The sequence below is a fragment of the Adelges cooleyi genome, unplaced genomic scaffold (genome assembly GCF_023614345.1).
Source record: "Adelges cooleyi isolate 19-005CV unplaced genomic scaffold, UGA_ACOO_1.1 ACOO_flye_CR_arks_rails_tigmint_CR_PRNA_108, whole genome shotgun sequence".
In the NCBI taxonomy this organism is placed as follows: domain Eukaryota; kingdom Metazoa; phylum Arthropoda; class Insecta; order Hemiptera; family Adelgidae; genus Adelges; species Adelges cooleyi.
Genome location: NW_026095761.1, coordinates 14,431,867 through 14,449,375, shown reverse-complemented (window position 1 = coordinate 14,449,375; position 17,509 = coordinate 14,431,867). Strand labels below are relative to the sequence as shown.

The window sequence follows — 17,509 nt, the reverse complement described above, 5'->3', positions numbered from 1 at the left end:
GTGTGTATTCGCTTCACCGTCGAGGCCACTAAGTGATACACAAATTCATTTGAAAGAAGGTAATAACCGCAACTATTGACAACTCGGTTATTAGCTAGTAACATAATCGAAAAAACCTCTGTTAATATGTAGATAAACTCTTAATCTTTAATTTTGTTCATTAGCAAGTATACGCTAAACCCACTCGGTTTCCCAGAAAATTGCATATCCTGAGACATGTTTTACGCGCCGAAAAAAAGTGGTGTGACGCCCTCTTAACATACGTAATAAATTATGAAGTGTCGGAAATCACAGTAACAATAAAGATATTATATTATCTAACATGACGATACAAATTTACATTCATAAAATTGAAGGTTTCAACAACAATTCAGCTACAGTTTATAGAATCATTGTATTATAAAGGACAATTTTTGCTTTATCACTTTAGAGTAAGACAAGATATCATACTAGGTTTTTTTAGTTTTAGTTGTTAAGCTTTGTGTTCTAATTACCTACGGTAGTTCTTCAATTTAAAACTATTCATATAAAAACTATTGTTGTTTTGCAATTTCAAAAGACACTTTAGTCTTTTAGTTCATTCGTCACGTACTTGAATTACGAAAGCAAACAAAAAAAAGTAATTAAACGTTGTGATTTATTTTTAATTTGTATGACCATGGTTTTAAAACTGTGACGATATTTCATACTTCAAACTGACTTGTAAAAGAAAAAAAAATAGAATGTCAGACATAGATTTTTCGTGCTGTATTTTTTTTTTATTCTTCTTGTGATAAAATGTTAACGATTTTAGATAAACTAGAGTTATTAAATGGCAAAAAATGTATATGCATTCGACAATAATAATGAATATTTCTACATTTTAGTGTCTAATCAACAATCGCGATTATAAATACTAATTTTGTTGTTTTATTTATTTATATGAAGGACACAGGGGAAGAAGGATAGTAGTCCATTTATGAATTATTTTTTTCAAAATATGCCATTAATTTATTTTATTTATGTCAATAGATTGTTTAAATAAATACATTTGTTATTAGAATAGCACTTAATATGATTTTTTTTTGTTCTTATGTAAGAGGGAGAGGAATTTACGAACTTTGTTTTTGCTATATTCTAAAATGTTCATACATGGACTACTACCCTTCTTCCCCTGTGCCCTTTATATATTTTATTGAGAAGAAAAGTGTAAATAATGATAAAAATAATATTTATTGTACCCCACTATTGACGTTAATATTTTTATTAGGTTCATAAGTTATGATTAGAGCTTCTTGTTGTACATGTAAAAATAGAACTTATGATTTTCAATATGATGCAGCTAAGACGGGAGGGTTATTTACAACAAAAAAAAATCCTAGAAACTGGCTACGGCCAAAGTGTAATTTCTCCCTTTTTGGGGGATTATACCTTAATAAAAATAAGTTACTTCAGATTTTTTAGAAAAATGTATATTATGTTAAAGCCTTATTTTAGTTTTACCTTTATTCTAATTGTCAGACCTAATTTAAGGCCTAACACTTCGCTCGAAAAAGTTAAATAAATAAAAAGTTTCCACCATAGTGGTATATCTAAAAAATATTTTTTACAAATTTGGAAATAATTAAAATTATAATAATAAATAAATAAAATCACGTCGTTGTAAAAATAAAACTTTATCAGCGCCCTATCTAAGCTAGAAAAAAAAGTTTTACACTAACGTATTACCAATGGGACTGTTTCTAACAAATTTAATTTTCATTCTGGTTATGATTATTATTTAACAAAAATAAATTTCATAGCACAACGGTCTGTTCACTTACCTTTGACTTGTCGCAAGCTTACACTGTAACCATCGACCGCAATAACTAAGACGTTCAGACAAGTCGACAAATCGAATTACCGCTGTTGAGTTTTTATTTATAACGTTATAACCGTATTACAAGATTCCAAAAGTGCGCAGAGAATCGACAAACTAAACACGGTCGTCGTCGGCACAGCCCTTGGGGCTTAGTATGGATTAACCTTGTTCGTCAAAATAAATAATATGTTTTGTAAAAAAAACTCATATAGAAAACATTTATTACTGAATGCTCTGTGCTCGGTTGACAATATTATGTACACTGTCACTGGCAAATTTTGTCAAAAAAAAAAACCATGTTGTTGTCGAGAACAAGCCCTCCCTTCTTCACCATTAGATAGATATTTAGATATAAGGCCGGTTACAAATAACGTTTGTGTTAAAAAAAAAGCTAAATAATAACAACACTTAAAAACCCTAATTTTTATTTCGCTTCAACTTGAACACCGTTCAGGTCATCGTTATAGCGATTTTCTCATCATCATTAGGTTTATTGAATCATAATATGGCATAATATTATTGTTACTGTTATGTTTAACAGCAACAAAATGATAAAACGTTATTATATTTAACCATTAACTTGACATTGTATATTTTAAAATACAACCTTTTACAAGATACAACACGTATTTTTTTACGACTAACTCAAAAGAAGTGTGATTATTTTTAATTTTAAAAAAATGTCCCCTTGTCAATGTTGTTTATTATATACATGTTAACAATAGAAATCGTTCATGTGTATACAATATAATATGTACAAACTATACAACTAAATAATAAATAACTATATAATGACACCACTTCAAAAACCGTATCTTGAGGTGTTATAAAGACTAAATTTGTATTTTATTCATTCACATTGAAAAAGTACAATATATTTCAAAAAATAACATAATGTAAAAAATGTGTACATAATAAGAAAACTTTTTAAAATGTTCTATTTAGAATAATATTACATTATGAAATTTTGTTTTTCCATTCCTTCAAAGTTACAGCTCATAATTTTGTGTGTTTTTTTTTAAAAGGGTGAACTTGACCTGCTTTTAACTTCGGTAAACATGATTTTATTAAACTAGTATTGTTTGATATACGTTAGGTCAAAACATGTGTGAGTCTTTTGTAATTCTTAGTATTTACTAATAATTTTTTTAAAAATATTTATTAATGTTAAATCAAACATTATATATTATGTTTTTTAACGACAATTAAAAGGATGAATTTCAAAATGCACACATATTGTATCCGATATTTATTTTATTGGTTATCAAAGCTTGAAAGACTCTTTGAAGAAATTTATTGGTTAAATATCAGTTTTTAAAAAATTGGAATGAATCTTGGAGTACTATCATTTATCGATCGTTGGAAATGGGGGAAAGATACGGTTAAGGAATATTAACTATATAAGTGATGTTAAAAATTGCTTATTTAAATATTGATCATAAATTATTATCTTTATTGTACAGTATTGTAATAGCGATAATTTTAACTTTAAAAGATCCTGTAAACCGATATCACAATAAGTGCACCCATTTCGGTTTTTATTATTCGGATGTTGGGCTATTTTCAGGATACCCTTAAACTGCTTTCTTTCTACAGAACTCTTTTGTATATTTGTATTATCAATAGAAACATTAAAAGTTGGTAAGGAAAACTAATACTTTTTAACTTAAGAGTATGATTAAGAATCGATTGCCTTAAGGAATAAAGTTTCAGATAAAGATCATTGCGATCCATTGGGGATGTAAAGATCAGGTGGAAGCTTAAATAATGATAGCATTTCTATAGAGATAACGCAATTGAGTCAATAATATGAACCAGATATCGGAACTAAAATTAGGGTACAATACGGAAAGAAATTAATCGAACTTGGTAGTTAGATGAAAACTTTTGTTGATAATGATCACAATGCAAATTCTTGTTAGTTGTGTTATTTTGGTTCCAAATAGTTATTTCATATTGTTCACACGTTTTGCGATAACATGACTGTTTGAGATATTACTTAACACCGCAATATGTTGTGAAGATAACTAAGTTAAAATTGGAAATGAGTTATTGGCAAAGTTGAATATCAAAACCATGGTTGTTAGTAAAGAATAAAACAAAAATGATTTAGTCAAATTAATAACCACAAAATAAAAGATTATTTAGCTTTAATTTTTTTTTTTAATTTTTAAGACATTAATATTTATCATACCTGCAATTAACTAATTGGAAAACCTATTTTATTTTCTTACCAGTAGGTATTGATTGCGAGTGCTTTTATTATTTTAAACGTTTTTTTCAAAACAATTTGTATAGTGTTATTTGTAAAATACACAATAAAATAGTGGAAAAGATTCATAGAGCTTGTTTTATAGAAAACAAATAATTACATTTGTTTGCATCTAATAGCATTGCTGTAATATTGATAACTATAAAAGAAATAGTGCACATTTTATTAAAAATTAAATTTAAGTTTAAGTTATTCTACCTATACTCAGTTGTTGTTGTTAAATGTTGAAAACTCATAAAAAAAAATTGTATCTATTGTTATTATTAACTTTAAAACGTCGATTAAACTTAAATAGTATGAAACAAAATATACGACTAAGGGAAAACAATTTAGCTAGTGTTTACCGTTAAACCACGCTGCACTTGTAGGAACTTTAGCACGATAGTATTGTATTAAATATATATACTTATAGGATATAACAGCCTTCAACAACGCCTTTACTCTTCCCAAGAGACAAACAATAATACCAATCGAAAACCTGTGATAATTACATAAATGTGACAGGGCATAAAATCTCACACACTCGGAAATGCCTTGTATAGTATGTAATGCCTAAGATTGTTTGATATCAAAATGTACATATAATTGATAATAATTATTAATAATATATGTTTATATATAAAAAACCGCTATACAATTATTATATCATTTTTTGATATATAATTAATAAAACAAAAATTTCAATAAAAATAATTTGTTATATAAAGTTTGATAAAAAAATATTTTTCTGGTTTCTTATTAAAAGTATACTGAAAACTTTTCTTATATCATAATCGAAGTCAGCGAACAATAATGATTACTCTTCCCTAATGAATAACATTATCGTTAGTAACATACACCTAATAAAAAGGTAGGATTTTTGTTTTATACGTGGATTTATTATTATTCAATCGTTTATCAAGTTAATAACTTGATAATATTTCTGAGTTAACAATATCAGTTGTTTGATAGGATCTATAAAATAGGCAAAATTTTCTGTGTACGACACTGTTAGTTAATTCATAGTATAGCCGGTATATTCCGTTTTATCGGTTAACGCCCTTTCGTGCATCAAATGCCTTATATTATTATCTCCAACAAAGATATAGAACGGCGTTCTTTATTATTACGCGGAATTCCTGAACGCGAAATTTGGGTCATAGTGAGTGTACCGAATACTCGACAAAGACGAGGGTACGCAATGCACTGAAAAATAAATACCACAGCGTTACAAATAACTGAATGTTGGTTAATTTTTTAGTTTTCCGATCGACCAATTTTCTTACGGCACAAACCGTTGTCCGAATAAAATAACATTGACATCCACCTAGGGAATTTAGGGTTGGCCGTTTATTTATTGTGAGCTTATCGAAATTGTTTAACCGTAACATAGTGCTTATATTATGTGGTTAGGTTAGGTTATGTTTGACTCAGGGTATAGTCGGAGTTAACGGGACAGAACAGCGCTTAGGGCGCTCGATACGCGCCCTTTCATACTTTTGCCGGCGACAGTGTCGTTCGCTTTGTTTAGTTTCCCTTAGTCGCGGCACCAAGCATAACGCCCCGTAAAAGCTTCCATCGGTATCGGTGCGTTTGATTTTTCAAGAAAAAAACACCGCAAAAATATAGAAAATTTGTACTTGTAAACCTCAAGTTTCTCGATCGGGTTGAAAGCTCCGTGGACCCACGCGAAGATCTACAAAACCCCATGGCCATGAAGAACTTATTGGATCGTCCGAACGGTTATCATCTTTGACGGTACGAGGTAAGTGAGGGTGAAAACACAATTATTATATTCATATTCGATACAGTTTTACCGATCAATGCGATAAGATTTTTTAAATATCTATACTTATTTAAACTGATAAAAATACTTAGAATCGAGCAATATAACCGGTGGTAATAGAAGATGGTTATTTATAATATAATATGATAATTTGACCAGGACGGACATTGGCCACATTTTTTTTTTAACCCTTCGTTCCTGGGATTTTTTTTTCGAAAAAAAAAATCGACAATTTTTTTACGTATTGAACGTATTGATTATCAATATAGCTGTGTCGATTTTTTTATCATCAATCTATACTAAAACTTGTGTTTAAAGATATTTTTGATAATGGTAGTACGTTGTTAATATTTTATTCGAATTTTAAAGTTAAATCCTCGTTCAAGGATGTCAGTAACGAAAGGCTTAGATGAATCATTATGTTATATGGTAGAAAATAACCAAGTGCGACACAATGCAACAAACGTCCTCGGTTTCTCTGAAGTATCAAGATTTTGTGGTTTCGTCTTATACTCAGACCAAACTTACATTGGATTAATAACTATAACTGAGTGTGTAAATTAGTGAGAACACTGCCATTTTAAAAGAAAAAACTGTTTGTACCGTTGGTCTTATGAGTGAACAATAGGACTGTTTTGTTGTATTCAGCAGGTTGTTTCAAAATTCCAAACTGACCTAACGTAATACAAAATGGTGGAAACACATCTAAGATTATCGATTCATACATATATATATATATATATAAAGTTAGTCAGTTGTTTAGTAATATTTTTAGGATTTCTCACAAACTTCGTTGATGTTTAATACTTTTATGAAATACACTTGTTTAAAATAATAGTAGTAATAAACTATAGATTTCAACATAACTTTAGAGTCGAATAAATTGAGCAGATTGATTATTTTTTAAATTATATCACGACACACGGTGTGATGTAATATAATGTTAAAGGTGCATCTAGCGCCCTTTTAACCCCCCCCCCCCCCCCAAAAAAAATAACATATTCAAAAACGTTGTAGAAACCGCGATGCGTGAACAAAAGTACATTTTTCTTATGTATAAAAATCTCACACGATGGGTGATATTATTGTATTTTTTTTATCACGTACAACTATACACCCGAGAAATACATTTTGCAAACACGAATTATTATGAATATCTTAGCTTTTATGATAGTGACAATATTGAAAAAATATAAATATTTATACTGTATATAATATTATACCGTATACCAGTAAATATAGCATACTATTTTTCTCAGAGAATTCGAGCAAACCCCATCAGAACAACATCACATTCGTCAGAATTTTTTCATTGAAACAAATATAATATTATTTTGCTTTTCGTGTACTTACTGACAATAATAATTATATTAGACAACGCTTGTTTGTTTAACACTATTTGATTTCGATGATAATTGATTTTCTTGTTCGGAAAGTAACTTATTTTTAGTAGAAATGTACCTAATAATAATTGTTATACACTGTACCTCTACGGTAATACTAATAGTTTAAGTGTAGAATTATAATTATGTGTTAAAACATGTGTAATATTACAATTTTTAATAATATTTAAAATACAATAATGGCTACTAGAAAGCCCTAATAGTGGATACTACTTAACTAAAACTGAATTGACGAATTAGATCATGGATGTTGTGTTTTATATATTTAAAGTAAAGACAATGTAATAATAATATTATAGCATTATAATTATTTTCTTTCGGTTATTTTTGTCCGAAAATAGTGGATCAATCAGAAACTATAAAATTTATGGAGGTTTTTTTTGGAGTGAGTGAAATAGACTAGAAAAAGAACAATTTACCGGTTTAATGATATTTAAAATTTAAACGTTACCACTTTGATATAGCTCATACGTGATTGGATTGAAGAAGTTCTCTTTTACTGAGAAAATGTGTTGTGTATTTTAACATACAACGTTATTTGAATGTATGATTATTTAACAGCTTAAATGTATTTTTTGGTTTTATTATAATATACTGACTTATTGTAATGGAAACATATCGCGGTTGTGCAAACTATTACTTCATTGTATTCTGACAGGTTATACTTGCTTTATTTTCCAACATCCTGTTACTGTAACAAATGTTATATTGCTTCCTTGATCCTTCTATTTAAATTAATTAACATACCAGTAATTCTAACTTATTAAGACAGTGTAAGATTAATGTGGAAATATACATATTTTTTACGAACTATAATTAAACACAATGAATATTTATAGTTTATTTTTAACGCGTTATAACAAGTTAACAAGGAAAACATGTTTTTGGCTATTTAAATAATTAAGAAAAGACAATAACTATATTAAATAATAATAAATTTAATGTGACAAATGGATTTTTTTATTAATCATTTCAAGTTTTAGTCACAAACACTTTTTGTATACCTAATTTTTAGTGTTTTACACAACATTGGATATTTATTTGTAATGGATTTAGTTGTTCAGAAACAATGTAGTATAAATTATGTAAATTTAATTTTTTTATGTGAATCTGAATTTATTGTTGGGGAAAATATAATATTATTTTTTACTACGTACCGCGAATGAATCTAAGTATCACAGAAACGTGATGAATAGCTAACATTTATTTTTTCTTCAATTTTAGGTAAGCCGAAAGTTTAACTAGAATAGTTTTTTATTATTGTTGTTATTTTTGTATGTCTTTTGCGATAAAAAAAATATTATTATTTACTTCAAAAATAGCATAATTATTTTTTGCACTATGACTAGTGTCAAAGGATTATAATGTTTTATGTTAATGATAGTTAAGCGTAAGATTGATTTAAACAAGAAGAGTAATAAAATTAAAAGGGACTCGAGTACTATAATTGAACGTTCTATTTTTGCAAGACTCAGTAATCGATCGGGCGACGGTTATTTTAAATTATTATACACTAAGGAGGCCCTTTTTGCAGTCTTACCCCCTTAAGTGGTTTCAATGTGCATAAAAAAAAATGCGTACAAAGTTTAACGTCGATTGGTTAAGTTTAACCCGTGCCCTCCAACCTTTAAAGTTTTAAAATACATTTTTTTCAAATAACCGTGTTTTTTTTAGTTGTTGGTTAATATCTTGTTGTAACCGCTTCGTATGAAAACATGCTCACCATAATATTTATAGAAAATTAAATTTAAAACAACTCTTGTTCATTACATTCTTTGATAAATATAATATTTTCTGAGCTAATTCTTTGTTAAGCATTAGGACGTGATATTTTGCTTTGCAGGCGTCACATTTTTGAAATTTTTCTTATAAGTATATTTGAAGTAAACTTTGCAGTTACGTCTAGTCTGTAATTCTAATTCGTTTGTTTATTAAATACGCCAAAGGTTAAACAAATATACACAATTCACAAATAAAATCATAAGTATTACTTAATCTTCTAAGTAATAGTTGGCTATAAAAGACGAGAGGACCTTAACAAAATAATACATTTTTTAATGAGTCAAATTGAAAATTGTTGTTTAATTACATTTATTTAGGTTTGCACAGAAATTTAATTTCTTTAAACTTAACAATTTAATGAATTCTACAGACTTTTTTTATATTTTCAAACAAAAAACTATATTTTATGTAAAACTATACTTTGAATTGTGTTAGGTGGGGGTTTATTTCTGTAAGTTTGGCACGAATAAATAATTAAGATAACTATTTGATTTTCAGTCGAGAAAAGTTTGTCTTTAAAAGTGTTATAACAATTATCAGTATAATTATTATGAGAATAGTTTTATAGTATATATACTATATAGTTCATATCCTAATGAGAAATATTTAAATATATTCAAATTGAATAAATTGCTAGCGAATTGAATTTAAGCGATTGAATTTACGGTGATGGATTAACAGCTTAATTGACATATTTTAACACCAGTTATGTATAAGCAAACAATACGTCATAAAATTCTATACGTACAAGCTGTATTGGGCAAATCCAATAGAGGTATCAATAAATAAAATAAAATATTCGCAACAGACATAAAAAATATGTCAATACTTTCATAAAAATGTATATTATTAAACTTTATAGGCATTCAAACGTTTTTGTTTTATTAAACAATACAAAGAAAAAATGTACCCATTATTAATAATGATGTATTCAACAGCAGTATAAAAAACTTGTTTGCAATAATACCCAATGTCTATTTTAGTACAATAGATATTGTTTTTTTAACCCTATCGATCAGTTCTGTTAACTTCATATGTTTTCGTACACAAAAAAATCAATGTCAATGACAAACCGTGTAGAATATAATTAACTAGACGGTTAACATAGTAGTGTAAATTTATAATATATTTAAGCATTCGTTTATGCATATTTTATATTGTTCAGTGGTTTTAAATTATGATTTTTCAAAAGTGTGTTGATAGTTTTAATTTAATATGTGTATTTTTAATGTATGTATACGTTTCACCAACTTGTGCGTAAAAAAATAATTCTCAATCTCTAAACAAGTTAAGGTCTGTAGACATTTTGATCAAAGTATATTTCAAAATTAAAATAACAATGTGTATTATTTTTTATTTGTTTATTAAAATAATACTATTGTTTTTTAAATACATTGAAAAGTACAGTTCAAAAGCCATTCAGTACAATAGATAAATCTTAGATAATGTAATAAAAAAGACCGTGAAATGTCCGAAGTCTGAAACTGTAGACCTACCACTATTATGGTGTCTCTAGTTTTATTTGGATTTAGCTTTTGAATTCTTAGAATCTTGTGTGAAAACGCGGCATAAAAATAAGTGGCATCGTTTTAGATTGGAGGTAAGGTAAAATTTTCCTTAAAACACTCCATAAAAAATACAAATAATTTAATTTTTAAATTAACTATATGATAATATTGTACTCACTCAATTTGTGTGACTGTGGTTTTTTGGAAGTCCTATCTAAATGCAAGTATTTATACATTTCGTTTCGTTGGTCCAAATGGTGGCTTAGTCTAACTAGACCGGCCGTCTCTTTTGAACTTATGAGTCTCCCGGTCCCAAACCACTAATGCGGTGATACACTGACAGTTTTTTTATTTATTATTTGTAAACAGGTTAATTCCGACAAATTGTTCTAAACCGTGTTTCCATGGCGCACAAAACCGGCGCATAGTGATAGCGGTTTAATGACCGCATTCCTCTCGAGGTTGATTTATTGTTAGGGATTTTACTTCTCACCGCAGTCACAGAACAGCTTTTGATACCGCATTACCGTCAATTGACGCAAATAAAATAAAACGGGCCTGTAAAAAAATAAATGTTTGCAAAAACATGTTAATGCCAAAATCAAAGAAAAGTCGTCTTGTCATTTTTCTTAAAGTTTCGTGATTTGAATGTTTACTGAATACGAAAATCGACCAATGCCGTTTGGTTTTCCCTCGCAAATGAGTATTATACATGTATAAGTACAATTTAACGGCTGGTGAACCAATTTTGATTTTTTTTTTATCTGTGAAAAAACTGCATTATAAAATTATCTTATTTGCTCACAATTACCTCCGCTTGACCATAGTATATTTGTGGCAAATAAAAGCCACAAGCGGGCTTGAGTACAGTAATAACAATATGCGTGTATACTCAATTAAAAATAGTTAACACGCAATTATAAAATGTATAAATCTCCAAATAATTAAATTTTGCAAACATTTAACATTTTATTGTATAATAACTTATATTGGCTTAACTATAGTAGGTACATATTTATTAAGTACAAGAATACTACATAAAATAGTTACTGTTAAAATGTTAACTACTTAAGATATAAAAAGGCTGATTCCAGATCACAAAGTACTAAAATTAAAACAAAATTAATGTAATATTTCATTTATGAATAATATATATAGATTTCGAGTTCGCAATATTATATAAAGGTTGATTCTAGATGTTTCTTACAATACCTGCTCATAAGTTACTTTTTCACAGATGATTTTCTAGTATAATAATATACAATTTGTGAACTGGGTCATTACGTAAAGAGACCTTGAACTATACATTTTTATTCATATTGTATAAACTTTTAATGAAATATACTTATTCAAAACGTAGACGAATTTAGTACTATCGATTTTTCCTACAACTGTCGTCTTGTCTTGAGGAACGCCTATTCCAGGTACTGTCCATGACCCATTGATGTCATTAATATAATATAATATAATATATATGCGTTTAACAAACAATTCATTTTATTATTATCACATAAGTACTATTAAAATATTCATTGATGGTTATTAAGAGTTCACTAATAACATACTTTGTTTTATTTGTTATAATTTCTAAATTGTATTTGGAACCCAGAAGTTGTATGGTTTCACTGCGTTTCCGTGAACCCAAATATGAAAGTCATCTCAGCAACAGACTACCGTCAAATATTAGATCATACTTTATTGACATTTGCGACTTGTGCCGGAATATTAGGTACACTCTACATAATTATACCTGTTCAGTTTAGTAGTGTTTATCGCGTGAAAGGCGTTGGTTTTCCGTGGCGGTGACATAACCATTCAAAATGGGAACACAGAATATTATATATTTAAAGCTGTTATTTATTATTGTCGAAAATCCCGACTGCGCCATGCCATAATTATGTATGCAAACCCTTTTCATATTATACTAAAATCGTTGCTAGGTATAATAATAATATACCTGCGTGAATCGTGATTTGCAGAGTACGGTAATAAAATAACTAATTTCGTGCCACGGTATTTATAGCAGTAAACAACATAAATAAGAATAAATATTTAAAGTTTTTTATCCATCGTTTGTAGTCGTGCTGAGAAGATATTAGTATAATACCAAACATATTGCTCGCCTCCTCTAACTGTACTTTTTACTGCAACTAGAGTATGGCAAATCAATACTTTAGATTAAGGATATTTTAAAATTCCCTTTCGTATTATTGTAATTAAACTCGGAAAACAATCAAGTTTTTGATTTACTGGTTAGTGTATTTAGGTTATGGTTATGTGGCGAAGTAAATTATACAGTACTAATGGAATAATATTGTACATAATTAATGTATAGTGTTGTAGTACACATTTTTAGAATACACTGTACATTAAAATCGGTCAACTGACAATAGGTACTGCGCTTCAAAAATATATAAAATGTCAAAGTACAAAGTTAATAGCAGTAGCGCCGTATTGATTAATGAGAATTGAATTCATCTATAAAAATAAGTTTTATACAAATTAAGTAATTTCGTATTTCGTCCTTTGTTTAAATACTGCTGTTTTATTATTGTGTACGAAATTTGTAAAGCAGTATTTATATAATGTTATAGGTTGTTTCAGAACTAACTAAAACTAATTTAGTTAAAAATATGTTAATAACAAATATTTTTCCCCATCAAAGTTTGGGGTGTTTTGCCAATTTATTCATATCGTCTATTCCGCAACTCTTCTTCCTTTGTTTTCCTTCATCGTAATAAGGCGTTTTGTGACCTTCAACAGATTTTGTTTTCTTGTCTTAAACTCGATCTGTTTAAATTGAAATCTCTTGCAATTCCAGTTATCCACTCTTGACTTTTTTTTATCTGATACACATTCTTTCTTCTAAATTACCTCCAGTCAAAACAACTATAATTTGTTTTATTTTCAAAGCTAAGTTTTTAGTTATCAGTTTCACTCCTCGTGAAATTATCGAACTTAGAATATGATCTCCATTAGCCAACACTCTTATCACTAAAGTAACAGTTATCAGCTTGTCCAACTAATTACTTAAAAAAAAAAGTTGACATTTAAATACTTTAAATATTATGTATAATTCGCGTTCCAAGTGTATTAAAGCATATAATATCACCGCAAACAGCACTATAGGATTATAAAAATGTATTAGCCTTTATCGTAAATTTAGATTCTATTTTCGGTTAAAGATGTATAATTGTGTACGATAATTAATCGTATCCAACGGCCAGAAACCCAAACCTTTCTCACCTGACCTTTTACCGGGTCGCAATCACTCACGGTCTTTACCTTCATAGCCCATTTCGCGGAACCCCGAATCCGGGGTAGTTCGTTTGCGCGGCTGTCAAATACCTTATGTGTGTTGTTTTAGCCATATGCGTTTCCCACGAGAAGCGTTTCGATTACTTTGAACAATCGACGTCTACACTCTTACACGGCTACTCGGAATAAATAAAAGCATTAACGCGACTTAAGTGCACCTTTCACAACGTCTTCGGCTTTTTTTTTGTTATTCGCCCGTTAATGTTTTGCCACGATAAAAGCCTCCTAAACTCGCGCGATCAGTGCAAGAAACGGCGGAAACGATATTTGGCGCAGATATACCAGACATAAGTCCGCTCTACTCTCGTTTGAGGGCGGAATTTTCAATTTAAAAACAAAAATAACGCCGTTTTTCCCCTCGGAATAAGCTTCGTTTTTCCCGGCACGTATATTACCACCCACCCGGTAGTAGAACCGTCACGGCCGGAGACTTTGAAATTGTATTTTTTCGATCGGCGAAGGCTTACTTGAATAATCAAAATATCCTGCAACACCCACGTAGGAGGTGCGCGCACTCCCACCCCTCTTTGCCGTTGGGTCCATTACCCTTGTTTCGGCGCCTCTAAGTCAGGTGCTGTAGACATTTAAGAAGCAAGTCACTAACAATAACACGACGACAATACGGTAATGTATAATATAACACTGTAAAAAGCATTTTTAAAAAAATCGCGTACTACACCGACAACGCGGAAACGATTGTTCTACCGTAGCTTTAACACAAAATAAAAAGTAAAAAAAAACCACCGCTTTCTACATATTTTACAGTTACCAGGTTGTTGTGTTATTCGCGTGGTCGACAATATCATAAAAGCCTGCCACAGAGCGAGCAGAGAACAATATAATGACGACGTTATATGTACCGAGGTACGGATATCGTATTATTATCATTATTATTATGCGAGACGACAACTCTCGTTCGAAACACACAGCGTACCTCGCGAGGGTTTTAATATGGTATGCGTTATACGGTTATACTTAAGGGTATAATATATAAATATATATAGTGCTGTGTCCTCCCTATACATTATGTATACACATATTTACACGTTTTGTGGCGCAAATGCGTATTGTGTACAATAATGTACACTGTACACACTTATAAATTTTAATTATAAAATTTAATGTGCTATTTAACAATGAGCACTCAGGTGTGCGTTGCGACCGCGACGGTGGTAACGAGCGAGCAAACAGTCGGATGGAAACCTGTGTATATTTTAAATAGGAAGAAGAAGAAGAAGAAAATTACCTCGCGGGGCGTTGACGTTTTTCTTTTCATTCACCGGCACTAACTACGGCCCCGTTTGTTATTTGACAAGCAAGAAAATGTACTTTAGACTCGCAAATACACATACTTGTAGAGTATAAAATGATTTTGTTGAATGTACGGTTGATTATACGTCTAATAATTGTAGCGATGACAATCTCGCGTGACTCGTTTTTACTGACGATTTGTAAGGGAGAAGATTTTTGAATTTTCCCGACATTTGGTTATCTCTAATCGTGTTTGGTATTCGCCAAATATTCATAATTGAACCGTTCGTTTATGAAAAGTATGAAGTAAAAATTCGTACTAAAAAATACAAATATGCTTTTTTAACCATTTGTATTGGGTTATTACTTAAAGTAAACCAATACTTCAATCCTATTATTATACTTTACAAGCTTATTGTAAATATTTCGTGTTTAGACAAGCCATGAATTGGAATATTTTATGTTGATAAAATAAAAATGTTCGATAACACTATATTGCATGACGTAGCATGTCAAAAAAGTAACCTTTACTTTTAATATATAATGTTAACGCTTCACTGTACTTTTCCGCATTTACTAAAGGAAATAATATGTTTACCAAAAGAAAGTTAAAAATCTTGTTCGGTTTTTAAGTTACTACTTCTACGAACCTGTCATATATGAGGCTACCCATGACCGTTTTTTGATAATAAATGTTACTTAATATTCGTGAAACTTTCAGATAGCCTAGTCACTAGAAGAAACTTTCGAAAACAGACAAGCTGTCTTTTTCTTGGCACAAGTAAGTTTTATCAACAAATTCATATTTCCTAAAAGTTTAACTTTTGGAAATCATCAGCTAGTTTAACATTTATAACTCTAACAAAATTTTCTTGTACTTATAAAAGAAAAAAACGTACCAAGTAGTTAACTAAAAACTATTGGCTAGAGGTTGCTAATTATTGGGCAAAACTGTGCAAAAGTAAACCCTAAAGTATTAGGTTTATTTTACATTCAGATAAATATTTAAGAAACTGTAATTCAAGATCAATAGTTGATATAATATTTGTGTTAGTAAGGTTTGTAGGCAGAGAGAAAGAGGTCAAATGCCAAAATATTTTTTCAGAATGTTTCACTCCTTTTCGTCAGAGAAAATATAGCTTTTGTAAATTTGAAGAGAGACTATATGTAGATGTTATGCCGCTGCCATCATGTATATGGTTATTTTTTTGACTTGAAAATCCCATACTAACATATTTTATTTAACATACCCAAAATGTTCAATACAATATTGTACTAAGTAGGACCACTCGGGGTACATAAGGCAGTTTTTATAGTTTTGCATAAAAAAGGAATAATTCACAAAAACGTATGTGGTTTGTTGCGTTCCAATGTCACCCTAGTGTGTTATCAGCAATTGTTCGTATACAAAAGCTAAAACTACGAACAAAAAACGGTGCGCTAAGGAAAACCCCGGTTGTGCTTGTGTATGCGATAAAAAACGAGAAAAAAAACTTTTGGTGAAACTCGAAATCGTTTTATGACCTAAGATAGTATCAGCTCCAGTTAAACGACAGGGGATTGTATTGGTTTTTATTTTATTTTATATAATACGTTTTGCGAGTAAACGTATTTGTTATCTCTCCGGTAGTTATTGATGTCTCTGGTTACTATATTATTATCGATATTAACTTTTTTTGTAGAATGAAAACCATTTAGTTAATTTGTTTTTAATTAGTTTTTTTTTTGTGAAATATGACAGCTTAACAATTCTATTTAATGATGTACTAGCAAAAAAATGAAGAATTGACAGGGAGTTTAATATTTAATGGAACATTTTTCCAATGAAATTATAATTTTAGCTAAAGTGTTACAAATGAAATCGTTATCATATTGAATATTTTTTTAATGCGTTTCCATGTGGTCCAGCAGATTATGCGATGATAAATTATTTTTAAATTAGATTTATCGACAAGGAAAGAGCCGTATGTTTATCAATAAATTATAATTGTTAATTATAATTAATTAATTAAATGTATTATTAAAAAAATAACAATTAATAATAATTGTTCAAAGGCTCCATTTAATATTGGTTCGTTTAAGAATATTGATATTTGATAATATACACAGCAAATTGATGATGTTTTTTGGAAGTTCAATAATTGTGTTTTTACATTTTATGTTCCTCGTATTTTGTTGTTTAATGGATTTTTACTACAATGTATCGTTTAAATTAATGACTAAAAACTTGGGAGTTGGAAATGTTCTTGGGAGATACGTAGTACACTCTGTGTATACTTACCATGACCCTGCTGATAAATTTAAACATGTTTAAACTAAAAAACTCCTTAACTACAAGGTCAAATGAAAAAACAACGTACACAGTCACCT

General features: G+C 29.4%; 1 protein-coding gene across 2 annotated transcripts in view; it reads left to right on the top strand.

Annotated features, from left to right (window-relative positions):
• Positions 1-5,639: 5,639 nt before the first annotated feature.
• LOC126847373 (glutamate-gated chloride channel-like) overlaps positions 5,640-17,509 on the top strand; it is a 43,828-nt gene continuing 31,958 nt past the window's right edge. Inside the window, exon 1 of one of the 2 annotated variants that reach the window (XM_050587539.1) lies at positions 5,640-5,849. The gene's annotated coding sequence lies outside the window, so the exon portion shown is untranslated. Of the gene's footprint in view, positions 5,857-17,509 lie in introns of both variants that reach the window. The other variant, XM_050587538.1, reaches the window with a different exon arrangement.